Below are 14,420 nucleotides of genomic sequence, written 5' to 3'. Positions count from 1 at the left end.
CATAACTTAGGAGTTGCCTGAGGCTATAAGTTTAAAGAATACCCCTGGTAAAATACTTCCTCTAGAAAGTATGTGATACCTCCCAAGACAGGGCTACTAACTAGAGATCAAGTGTTCAAAAACCTAACACCCTGCAGCCACATTTTCCATTCAAATCATGTAAAAACCTTGTTATGGTTAGTGTGTGCCTGGTAGGGTTTGGGTTTAGAAGCAGGAAGATTGCTTGGGTTTGCTGCTCAACAGCCTAATTCCAAGTGTTTCAGGTTCAATGAACTATTCTATCTCAAGACACTTGAAACACAGAGTAATAGTACACTATAGCTGATGTTCTCTTCTGCTTTCCAGGCACACATGGCTTATCTATGTCCTCCAACTCTCCTACACACAGTATACACATACAGACACACATACACATGCACACACATACACACACACACACACACACACAGAAACACAGAGACAAAGAGAGAGAATACAATTTCTACAGTTCTAAATCAAACAAAATAAATAAGCAACAATTATGATTATGTTGTCATATTTCTGGTATTCAAGGGACAGAATTAATTTTCCTCAAATTTGTGGTCAAGTGTAACCAGAAGAGAAAACATATTGTTTTTTATTTTTAATTAAACATGTAATATTAAGTATGGTAATGACAAAATATTATTGCTTTAAATTTTTCATACATTATCATAGAAAACAATTAATTAAAATACTTCATAAATATTTATCATTATGAAATATCTTTGAACCAAGAGTGGTGCTTCATGCCATAATTTGAGTATAGGAAATCCTGAGTCAGGATAATTTCTACCAGTTTGAGAAAAATCCAGGCTAAAGAATGAGCCCTTGTCTCAAACCATATAAACAAACAATAAATACTGCTCATGTATAGAATATCTTTATCTATTTTTAATCTCTTTCTCTCTCTCTCTCTCTCTCTCTCTCTCTCTCTCTCTGTCTCTCTCTCTCTCTATATATATATATATATGTATATGTGTATATATATATATATATAAAATTCTTGAATCTACATTTATGTATTGAAATATTTTTTTAAAACAAAATATCACAAGCAACTTATTAAGGCAATCATATATAGATTGCAATGTTTCTGAGTATGGAACAGGGGGATGAAAAATAATAACTATACACAGTCATTATGCTATCCATATATTTATTCTACAATGAGCTTGCTGAGCTCCACATGCATTAGACAAGAATCTTTCAAAAATGTGATGAGGCAGTTTGTTATTCTCTCTTACATTTCTGGGTTTTTACAGGCCAGTTCATTTTGTCTCCACTGTGAAATACCTTAAAGGGTAATGTGGTATTCTGACTCTGGTAATAATTTATTACACCAGTTAATCTTGTAAAATTGCCCTCTGGATGTAATAATTTGTTATTCTTTTATTAGACCTTCTTTTGCATAGTGTGTTTATCATAAAGATGTCACCGTTGTGATGCCTAGCAACCATTTCAATGTTCAGGAGGTGTTTGCATATATTTTCCTAGGGGAGAGCTCAGTGCGGTCCCTGTATGGGAGAGCTGTCAGAGGATTCTGATGTATGAGGATAAAAGGAGCCCCTGCTGCAGACTCCAATAAGCACCAGTCACGGACTGAAAGCAGTGACTTGGGCATCACTATACCGTGTTAGAAAATGTGTCAATTATCACATGCATTGCCTGAGGGTATTGCCAGGGTCTGGGTCATAAAACCATCAAGACTGAAAGGGAAGAAAATTGATGAAGAAGTAAGTTGAATTAATTGATAACAAGGAAGCCTGTATGTGGAATACTCACTGTAACCATGGACCCATGAGTTGTTTTTGTATGAGATGTTTTGCTGTGAATGATTGCATGAGCCACACAGATAGTGCCTGCTATGTTCTCCAAATCACAGTATATACAATTGGCATTCTAAGCATTCCTAAAAAACTAGTAGGTAGCTGTCAAACTATTCAAGATGTCATTAAAATATAAATGAAATCATGATAATTATTTAGTAGTTGTTCCATTCTGAGTGTGCTTCTTCCATGGTGCCAGTGTGTGCACATGAAGGCAGAGGTGGTAGGTACTTAGGTATGGAGGCCAGAGTCTTATGAAGAAAGCTCTCAGCACCACTTATGCTGGCCTCAGTTTATGTTACTGATGAAAGAGAAGACTTATCCGTTTCTTTAATGTTTTCAGAGGGGATTCGTAGGTATGGAGTTGACCTTTCACATTCCTTGTGTTCACGTTGATGTAGGAGACCAGACTCAGGACATCACATCAGATGGATTCTTTCTAAAATCACTGATCATGGGTCATGGGAACAATTATGAAGAAAGCTGACTTTTCACATACAGAAGTAAGATTACCAAGAAATTTGAAATCCCAGGGGAAATTTTTTTAACTTCTTTATTTATTTATCTATTTTGGTTTAAGGCAATAAATACTATGTATAATGATGAGCAGGTACTTTCCTCAAAGAGGTAAGGAGGCCTGCCTTTCATAGGGTGAGTCTCTCAGACTATTCAAAAGAAAATACATGATTAGGGCCTGAGTACAAAGAGCAAGAACTTACCCATCCCTCAACTGGTACTAAAACCCGAGCTTTCCGTTTTCTTACAATTATGAGGCAATTAGAATTTTTCTTCAGTTTTAAAAATATACAGGAGTGTGGCTTTCTTCCATAAGCCAAAATGGTCTATATATTTTTTCAAAATGACCATCTTGTCTGTCATCTTAGTAATTATGAATTTTCTTTCCTAGAATAGACCTTTACCCCTTGGTTCTTTTCTTGGGAGAAAAAAACAAATTTTGCACTAGTAGCAGTATGAGAGAAAATTAATTTTTTTAATCCTCAATAAATTTCATTTCTTCATCTTGAAGTATGTTTTGACTGGACAGTATTACAGTGGAGTATACAGGGTACCTATGAAGGGTGACTCTTACTTATCACATTCTCCTTCCATGAGTTCCTACAGTTTTCTGTATGTGCAAAATTGGGCACTGATACAACCTTTCCAATAGAAATTTTATTTCTGATGAGTATGCTATGTGTCTAGGAAAATACCGGCATATGCTCAAAATCTGCAAACCTATTTTTCTACTTGTTACTTTCTCAGTTGCTTGAACTAAGACGCATTCAGCAGCATGTCTTGACCAATCTCTCTGTGATAACACAAATCAGCTTGCCTCATGAACATGAAAACACTGCTTTTAAGTTCCTTTAGCACATAATCTATATTGCACCATAAAACATTAGTTGTAATCTTCAACATTAGGTTTGATTTTTGTCCATCCTAAACTATTGCCCATTTCTACTAATTTTAACCTATAGAAAGTTACTAATTGTCTAGAACTTTAGACACAAACAAAAATTTAAATTTAAATAAAACATGATAAGAGCTATTTTATATAGATACCTGGATAGTATTTAATATTGCTGTTCTTGTTTTTTTAACAAAGATAGCATCTTCTGAAATGGCTTGAATTATGGAGCTGTTTTACAAACATAAGAAGGAATTTGCCTTGGCAATGCCAAATGCTCAATATCTACAAAGAATCCCACATGAAAGAACAAAAGAAGAAGGTGGTCATGGTGATTTGAGAACCTGAAAATAACAGTATTCCAGACATAATATTCTACTACAGTATCTTAAAATAATAGCAAAAATATTGATAAACACAGAAACTTAGTTATATCTGCTCTGAGAATGGGGGAGATGCGTTTAAGACATGCTTTGAAACTGATCTGAATCATTATCTGTATTTCTCAGTAAAAGTTTACTATGTTTATCTTATTGAAACAAATTTATATTCTAAGAATATTACCTGAGAGATCTAGACAACTCCTCCAGTAAGTAAATGAAAACATGAAAATGAAAAGCCTTGTATCAAAGACTTACAACAAGGTTTGCTCATTTGTATAGAAGGAATAATAGTTCACAAGAAAGAACTCGCTGGAGAAGAAGTGCATTCACTGTGATCATCAACATAGACCAAGTGATACTTATGCATGGCTCAACCCTCTTGGTCAAGGCAAAAATACACCTGAACTGGATTTGCAATTGATTCAAATAATTCAGTTACTAGAAAAAACATCATAATCTATTAGGTAGATTTAGATTCAACCTAAATTAAAAAAAATCGAAATGTGGTTAATTTAAAGCCATTTTTTTATTTTTATTTAAGTCTGGGGATAGTTATCGACATAAACTTATATATTGGAGACTTTTCAGTAAGTAAACTTGAGTTTCTTGTCATAAATATGTTGGAATCACACCATAGTTTGAGCTAGCATTAAAATTCCAACACCAAAGTTACACTCTAGCCAGAGGGAAGGATGTAGAGAATTTCCCTATTTAAAAAAAAATAACCTAAGTTGCTGAAACCGTCAGTCTGAACATATAGTTAAGAAACAAATAATTTTATTGTCTTCCAATGTATTCTTTTTGATGGGTAGGTTAGTTTCTTTGCAGATATGTGGCCAATACGAAATTAATTCCTTTTATTTGGGTGACTCTGATCCATGAACACAACGATCCTTTAGTTTACGGGAAAGTGAAAGTTTGTAAGAACACAAATGTAGTGATTTCATCCTGGCTTTGAAAATGACACACCTGAGTTATACTGAAGAGAAACTAAAGTTGGTTATTCAGTGTTATAGCATGAATGTATTATTATAGAAAATAATTAATATTCAGAACAACTGATTTTACTTCAAGACATTTGGTAGAAAACACACTATTAATATTTTACAAAATAGTCTTATGCCCTCAACTACTTAAAAGAGAATTGCAGATTTTGATTCCAATAGCTATGTATGTGGCTAGAGTAAATAAGACATATAATATAGAAAAATATCTAATCAATATCACACAGTCATGTAATGGAGTATACGCTAACCCAAGCATATTATAATTCTTATATGAATTATATATGTCTTTAATGATGTCAAAATAAAATGTGGGGATAGAAGATCATACTTGACGATACTTGGGAATGTACAAACCAGTCACTTGCACTGTTAAGTTAAATTGCTTTTGTAACTAAACCCATCATCCTTTGAAACAATTTTTTATTATTTAGAATTAATTTCTCAGGTTTCAGTTCCTTTGTCCGTCCACATTAGTGAGATACCATGAAATTTCCTCAACCTTCCTAATCTCTGATCCTTTCTACAGAAATAATGACTTGTAGATTTGAGCCAGTATTCAAAATATATTTTAATTAACTGATGCTTGTTGGTAGTTATAAGCAGAAAGCAAAATTAGCTATTCAAAACACGAGATAGAGAAACGGGAGACTGTAGCCCTGTGGAGCTTAGAGTGTAGTAGTGAAGAGGTTTACAAAGTAATTTAGTATAAATTATATTATAATGAAACTAAGAATGCTAAAGAAAAATAAGACTATTTAGTAATGAGAGTGAATTAAACATTTTTGGAAATTTAATCGATACAGTAAAAAAGGATATTCAAGGAAACATGCAAAAGAATTGAGTATAGAAATGTGTGGTAAAAGCATATGGAAGGAGAAGTTCCAGGCACTAGTTGGAATAAAATAATGAGAATCTTCTATACCACACAATGAAGATCATGCTTGGACTTTGGTAATATAGCAAGGCTTAAGTGAGTTTCAAGCACAAAGATGACTTTTGAGATGACTTATTATTTCATATCCATGGATGTTTTGCCTGCATGTTATTGCATGTATGTCTGTGTGGGGTGTTGGAACTGAAATTATAGACAGTTGTGAGCTCTCCTGTGGGTAGTAGAAACTGAATTTGGGTCTTCTGGAAGAACAGACAGTGCTCTTAACCACTTAGCCATCTCATCTTGAAAATAGTTTCACAGGATAACTTTAATACAAGTGCCTGTTAGGAAGACATTATAGGAGTTTATATGATGATGTTGGCCATAGGCTACACTCATAATTTGACAAAGGATTGATGTAGCGTATAAAGTACTAAAACTGAGTTGATCCAAGACTTGAAGGAACTTGAAGGTTGGGCATAACGTCTTCTGCCATAGGTAAGTAACATGAGATCAGGAAATCAAGAGTTCAGTTTGAGACTCAATAAGTCTGAGATATATATTACAGTCTATTTAAACTTGAACAAGTGATTGTCATGCATTCTTATGTGTAATCTGGAACTCTCATGGAGTAAGTATGAGACTAAATAAGTCCAAACGCGTGAAATTTTTAAAAATCTGCCTGCAAGCACAGAAGTTGCTCAAGAAACTGCAGGAGACAGACAGTTGCAGATGATGAAAGGAGCAGCCAGAGGAGGCAGATGCTGTCATGAGCCTAGATCGGTGGGGTGGAGGGTTCAGAAAGGAGGCAGAAATCTGGGAGTTTTGCTCAAGAGATGCTATATAAATCTGTGGGAGTAGTGAAAGCCAACCCAGGTCTCAGTTCCATCTGGACACATTACCATAGCTTGTATTACTTTGACAACTTATTTCTCACTAGTAGGCTAGTATTTAGCTGAAATACTAGAAGTCCAAGGGCCAGATACCATTAGTACCAATGTTTCATAAAAGGTCTCTTTTTCATTTCAGATAGTCTCCACAGTCTTGTGTCTTCTGTGGGAAAGCGAGAATGAGGATTCTGGCTCTTTTTTTTTTTTTCATCAGGAGAACTGGGTTCATCACGTGGGTTCTACCCACATGGCCTATCTCTCTCTAAAGACAATTCCCTATTTCATTTTAAGAATGTTAAGTAGTTAACATGCATGGTAAACATGAAATGGCTATGCTTACAAGTAAGTACAATAAAGACAACATTCAGTAATAAGAACCAAAAAGTAGCAAACAGATTGCATAAAGCATCAGTAAGACAACCCGATCTGTCTTTAGCTCAAGTTCCAAGAATTGAGTCAGAAAGGATTTAAATGGTTCTAAGGACACTTCTTGTGGCAAAATATGATTTCTCAATCTTTATATCAAAAAATATCTTCCAGACATTTTTAAAAATTGTGCTCCATAGTTTTGTGACAGATCTTTTTTCTAGCTCAGCACCATGGCATCTGTAATGTTTAGTAGTCCTCCACTTCTGAATTCTGTAACATGCCAATATACTAAAGTACACCAGGGTTATTACCTTCTACCTCTGTGTTCAGTCCTTTACTAAACTGGATGATACACACTGTATTGTGTGTTATTGTATTACTGGAAACTTATTTTCATCAATGGAGAATTAAGAAGGACGAAATAACTTTAAAATCCAATAACAAGGAGATAAATAGATGATAGATTGATAGATTGTAGATGTCAGATAGATATAGATAGATTATCGATAATAGATAATATATAATAGATATGTATAAATATGTGGTAGATAATAAATAGAGGCTAAAGAGCTAAAATGTTTTGATAGGTAATAGATAAATGATAGATGATAGATATTTAGTTCTTGCTTAGTATCATGCCTTATAATCTGTGTGGTACTTGGAAAGTCCTTGAACATATGGTTGATGAGAAAAAGGAAAACATTATTTTTCAAAATAAAAACTGGTTTTGATTTCTATTTGAAGTGAAATATATGGGTTAAGTCATGTTCCATCAAACCCACTTTTCTCAATATCTGTCATTGTGCTTAAAATGTGACAGCCATGAAGTCCACACAAAGTTCTATTTTCCTGTCAAAACATGTAGGTCTGATTGTGTACCTTGGAGGGCTCTAATACCAAAATAGAACAAACTGGAATCAAGGGGTAAATGAGGCATTATTGGAAAATGTCACTTTCCTTCAGGAAGGCAAGAATTCAATTTATATTATGTGGTAAGGTAACATTAAAAGCAATACTACTGTCTGCAGTTGCTGATTTCATATGGAAGCAACCACACCCACATGCACATACATGCTCACCCACCCACACATGTAGAAATGCACACTCATTATATTTTTCAAATATAATCTAGGACAATACAGGACATGGTCAAATGCAGTACAATGAAAACAATAACATTAGGCATTCAATGCAATACTGCTATATACGTAGTATAAGAGCCAATATGTGTGTTAGAATTGATGTTATAGAACAAGAACTCTGTTTCCTTCAGTGAAAAAAAAAAGAGCATAAGGTGAGCAGAATGGTCCCCTATCCTGACCTAAGATGAGTGAAAATTCAGAAAACTAAAACCAGCTGGCTTTCAGTGTATGTTGCATGTAAAGCACCTCTGAGTCTCCAGTGTTTGTACACACACACACACACACACACACACACACACACACACGAGTGCACTGTATTTGTACTTCCTCTCAACAGCTCTCGTTAGGTGGATAAAGGCTTACACACACATTTCATGTAATTGCTTGTAAATATGGTAACTATTTTCTTCCACTAAAGTTACAAAAATTCTTTGAATTTTATACTAGGGACTAAATTTGTAATGGAAAATGATGTTTGATGGTGTTTAAATGCACAGTATGTTGCTTTATAAAGCATAGGTCTCTTTTAAGTTATTTTTTTTTTAACTTTTTGACATGTGTCACAATTTGGAATTCTGCTCTCATGGGATAAATGCCAGATTACACGGTGTAGTATTTTTATTCTCTGTACTTTTGCTGTAGAAGCATACAACATCAAAGGAGAGACAGATCACTCACAGCAGCAGAAAATGGAACAGGACTATAATGTGCTGGCTTTGATCTTGCCTTCTAGTAATTATCTTGGCTACATGCACGCATTGAGAGCAAGATTTGAATTAATAAGGCCAAGAAATCCTAGAAATATAAGAGGTATCCCTGAACATAAACCATCTATCTTCAACGTGATAGATTGCAAGTGAGGTCTATGAAGTTTGAGCTGTTAATTGAAGCAGTTTTCCTGAAACGCTATTCTCTCTTTAAATTGTCACTGTTGTATTTAGGACTGTGATCTTCACAATTAAGACGTTATCACTTTAATGTCCAGCTCACCTCTAGGACAGAGCATTTAGCTGACATTCATCTGATTTCTTTCAGTTTTAAGATAACAGAACGTATGTTAAATATCATTATAATTATTAAAAGCTGTGAGGGTCTCTGCACTGTCTGATCTTATTAAATGCTAGTGAAGTAGAACCTCAGGAAAGATAGAGGCTTACATATGGAAAATGATTCAAATCACCCAGGTTTCACAGCCCTGGGTAGTGAGCATGAAGGTGTCATATCGAGCCACCTCTTTCCTGTCACTTACTTACCAGTTTGTTGCTACATTGAGATGATAAGATCCTAATTTTTCCTTATGTTTGGAGTTTACCATGGCTACTGGATATAAGAAAGAAGTACTTCATGAAAAAATGTCAGAAACTTATGCACTGTTGAGATTAGAAATTTGTACAGTAACTGAAGGTTCCTCCAAAACAAAAAATACTTAATTTGCTTTACAACTTTAGTCATCACATAGGAGTGATGCACTGAGTTGATGCTATATACTAAGCACTTTGATTTTTAAAATGTTTCACAGGACATAGAATGTGATTCCAGTTGAACATCACTTCATCTACAGTAATATAAGGATTATCATCATCAACATTTTTGGTGTGTACATTTAAGTGCACAGAGTTGTACATCTCTCTCTCTCTCTCTCTCTCTCTCTCTCTCTCTCTGTGTGTGTGTGTGTGTGTGTGTGTGTGTGTGTGTGTGTGTGCGTGTGTGTGTGTCTGTTTGTGTATACTTGTGGAGAACTAGGTCAACCTCAGAATGGGAGCTGTTACTTTCTTGCTTGACCAATTTCCCCATCAGAATCTGGGGCTCAGAAAATAGGCTAGACCAGTAATCAAGTGAAGTCCAGTATTCTGAAGATCACATTTTGGTGATCATGTTTACCAGAAAACACTTTATGGGCAGCTATAGCTCTATATCATTACAAGCATCAACAGCCAACTTTTTAATTGACATATAAGACAAATATAATAATAAATAAAAAATTAAAAAATAATAAAAAGTAATACATATAAGACAAATGCATTACAATGGTTTCATCCAAATGAATGTCATTAATATACATTAAATCAGAAAAATAAACATGGAACAATCTGGAAAGATAGTTCAATCCCTGACATGCCTCTTGGGCAAGCATGAGGCCCTGACCTCGAGCCTCAGAACCTCTATAATTAACCATATATGGATACGTACATGTGTTATTCAGTGCTGGAGAACCACAGCTAGAGAGATCCCTTGGCTTGATGATGAGCCAGCTCATACTATTTGGTAAGGCCCAAGACAATTAAAGACATTGTCAGATAAACAAATAGATGACAGCTAAGGAAGAAATTTGTTTTCTGGTCTCCACATTCATGCCTCCATACAAATACACATGCATCTGAGTAAACACCAACATGCATACATTAAAACAAAACTGAATTGATCAAACTAATCAGCAAACAAACAAACAAACAAACAAACAAAAGACTGAGAATCAAGTGATTATTCCCTTCCATTTCATAGAAAAGGAGACTTTAAATCTGACTTTTTTGATATTTTCTTTATTTACATTTCAAATGTTATCCCCTTTCCTGGTTTCTCACCCACCCACCTACTCCTGTCTCCCCGTCCTGGAATTCTCCTACGATGGGGCATCAAGCCTTCACAAGAATAAGGGCCTCTTCTTCCATTGATGCCCAAAAAGGACAGCTTCTGCTACATATGCATAAGGAGCCATGGGACCGTTCATGTGTATGCTTTGGTTGGAGGTTTATTCCCTGGTAGCTCTGGGGGATCTGATTGGTTGATACTGTTGTTCTTCCTATGGAATTGCAACCCCTTCGGCTCCTTCAGTTCTTTTTCTAACTCTTCCATTGGGAACCTGATGCTCAGTGCAATGGTAGACTGCTAGCAACTGACTTTGTACTTGTCAGGCTCTGTCAGAGACTCTTAGGAGACAGCTATACACACACACACACACACACACACACACACACACACACACATACACACAAAGCTATAAACCATTTATAAATCATGCTGAGAAAACAAGAAAATTTTAAGACATGTTTTCTCTCTAGGTTGTAAAGATCTCCTTACTCTCCACTTACAGTCCAAACTCAGTTTGTAATATGTGAAAGCTGATAAACAGATTACATTTCAAGGGCAGAGAAACATAGCATTTGATTATTTGTTTATATTTTAAGTGTTGCGAATCCTGTTGGGCAGAGCAGGCAGTATAAAAAGTAAGCCTCTATTTCATGAACGTGGTTTTCCCTTTTATCTACAGAATTGTTAGGAAAGGCAATACAGAGCAACTTCTACTGATGTTGGTGTATCTTCTGTAGGATCATTGCAAAGACAGAATTTTCCAATCTCTAATACAGAAGAATACAAGAATTTGTCTCCAATCTCAAATTTTCTGCATCCTTGGTTTTTCTAGTAAACCTTGCCTCCTTTTCTCTGTTAGGTAGGACAAAAGCTGAGCAAGAACCAAATTCTAGCAGAAGTGCAGCTTTGTATATTTCTCACCTCCTAAAGGGTAGGTAACTGTATGCTAGATTCTCAGAGTTGGTTTACGTTTCACTGTGGTTGAATGAGCAATGCTGGAATTCGAAGCCCAGCTATCAGATTACTGAAAATATGCATCCTTTGTTCAGTAACAAAGAAGCATCTGAAAGGGGAAGCGAATTTTGTGTCTCTAGAGATGAAGTGCTTAAAGAAGTTGTGTATTCAAAGTGTATAACATTTTAGCAGGTGTATACTCTGTGATCAGAAATCTTCTTTCCAAGAAGCAAGTGTGTTATCAGCAGTATCTGTGTGTAAAGAGTGAGCTAGCCTTTGTGATCACAGAGAGTCTCTAGCCACAGAAGTTACATGGTCTCAGTAGCTTATAGTCCTGCCAACCAAAATTCCAAAATTATATTTTCTCTACATCTTTGCCAAGTTCCTTGCTGTCTTAAGTGTTTGAGGAAAAGGTCACTGGAGTTAAAGCAGTGGCTGGGAGAATGTCCCATGTAAGCAAAGCCTGTTGCCAGTGGCTGTAACATGTTCATATTTGCAGCTGAACAATTCCATCTGGGACAGATTTGGATTTAGAATCCTATCAACCAGGTCCCTTCAGCAGATATTAAAGTAGGGGTGATTTAGGGAGCAGTATGTGTTGGCCTCTATCAGTCAGGAAAGTGCAACCACCCACTGATATCTGGGAAGTCATTTAGCTTGGCCATGTGTGCTCCCCATTGCCAAACAGTATTTAAGCCCACAATTTCTACCCTAGTGCCTTGAATGATTGTGGTTCCCTCTTTGAATAGGAAGAAATCTAAGACATACAGAGTGGTTTATGAACACAAAAAGCATTCTTCTCTGGCCTATAGTTGACACATCAAATATATTTTAAAGTGTCTAATGTTATTTTATCACAGCAATGCACAGATTCCTGCATCAGCACCAGAAATAAAAGTAAATTATTCTAGTAATACAACATTGCAGCTCAAAAACTCCTACACAAAAATTAGTTCCTTCATGGTCTCTAAGCCTATCCATTGTGTTTTTATTATTTCTTTGAATTGTGGCATTAAAAACATTTTACTGTTAGGTTGTTTGTAGCACTTGCATATTTCCTCTGAATGTCTGAGACAAAGAGGCGATCCAGCAAATGACAGGCTGTAATTTCCATATTTCTACAAATCTCTTTAATTTCCTAAATAAACAGCCAAAGTTTCTTTCTGAGGTCTCTGTAACCCGATGACTCAGCCAGTTATTCAAATGAGTAAGCTCTATTGTGGAGAAGTGGGATCAGAGGTTCCTGATGAAGAGAACAGTCAGTTCAGAAGAAAAGGGGCTTCTTGACCTGCTATATGGGCTTTTCACCCTCTGCTCTAAGTGAACAATAGAATGAGACACAAAAAGCATACTAGAGCTGGTATTTGCCCCTGTATCTGTACCCATTCATTTAAGCTCAGACAGTAGGGACATTCTACACTGGGATAGCTAAGATGGCTGATGTGACAATGATTTCTTTCAGTGACCAGCCACATGGCACAATTTTCTAGATATAATTATTACCTTGGCCTAAAGCTTCACTTTGAGTTAAATGTGGTATGTTCACTTTTTTGATGCCAAGTAAAATGACTTATTTTTTGTAGACACATCAACAATGCAGTAACTAAAGGAATCAATTAAGAAAATTTAGGAGGTTATAATTTTTAATATCTTGAATCATGGTCTAAAATAATGTTAGAAAATACTAAGATAAAAACCACTTGTCTAACCACAATTCTTTTTAACAGATGATATATAATTGTGAAGATAAAAAAGGAAGTTAAAACATATGATCACAGTATTAAAACTGAAAATGTATGTGACTGTATAAAAGCCCAGAACATTTCATTTGTGGTGAGATTATATATATATATATATATATATATATATATATATATATATCAAGAAACGCATGTAATAATAATAATAATAGTAATAGTAATATGAAGGAGAAGAAATACACAGTGAGGATATCTCTATCTCATTTAAATAGAAGACTTTAGGAATATACTCCTTTCAAGGGTTTTGAAAGAATAATTTTTTTTAAATTTTTTCATTGGATGTTTTATTTACATTTCATATGTTGTCCCCTTACCCCATCCCCCACCCACCCAGGAACCCCCAATCCCCTCACCCCTCCTCCTTCTTCTCTGTGGATGTAACCCCCTACCTACCCTCCCACTCCCACCTCCCCACCCTCAAAATTCCCACCCCCTGGGGCATCCAGCCTTCATGAGGTCAAGGATCTCATCTTCTACCTATGCCCAGCAGGGCCCTCCACTCTTACATATTCAGCTGAAGCCCTGGATCCCTCCCTAAGTGCTCCCAGGCTGGTGGTTTAGATCCTGGGAGCTGTGGTTGGTTGGTATTGTTGTTCTCCTCATGGTGCCGCAAATCCTTTCAGCTCCTTCAGTCTTCATTCTAACTCCTCCATTGAGAACCCCATGATCAGTTCAATGGCTAGTTGTGAGCATCTTCCTCTGAGTATGTCAGACTCTTGAAGACCTCTGAGGTGACATCCATATCAGGCCCTTATCAGCATGCACTTCCTGACTTCCACATCAGCATCTACCTTTGGTGACTGCACATGGGATAGATACTCAGGTGGAGTGGTCTTCAGCCGGCCCCTCCTTCAGTTTCTGTCCCTCACTTTGTCTCCATATTTGCTCCCTTGAATATTTTGTTGCTCCTTCTAAGAAGGACCGAATCACCCCCACTTGGTCTTCATTCTTTATGGACTTCATGTGGCCTGTGAGTTGCATCTTGGGCATTTCAAGGTTCTGGGCTAATATCCAATAATCAGTGAGTGAATACCATGTGTGTTCTTTTGTGATTGGCTTACCTCACTCAGGATGATAATTTCTAGTTCCATCCATTTACCTAGGAACCTCTCGAATTCATTGTTTTTAATACCTGAGTAATACTCCATTGTGTAAATATACCACATTTTTTGAATCCATTCCTCAGTTGAAGGACAT

The sequence above is a fragment of the Grammomys surdaster genome, unplaced genomic scaffold (genome assembly GCF_004785775.1).
Source record: "Grammomys surdaster isolate TR1022 unplaced genomic scaffold, NIH_TR_1.0 63, whole genome shotgun sequence".
Classification (NCBI taxonomy): Eukaryota; Metazoa; Chordata; class Mammalia; order Rodentia; family Muridae; genus Grammomys; species Grammomys surdaster.
This window is presented reverse-complemented; position numbering follows the sequence as displayed.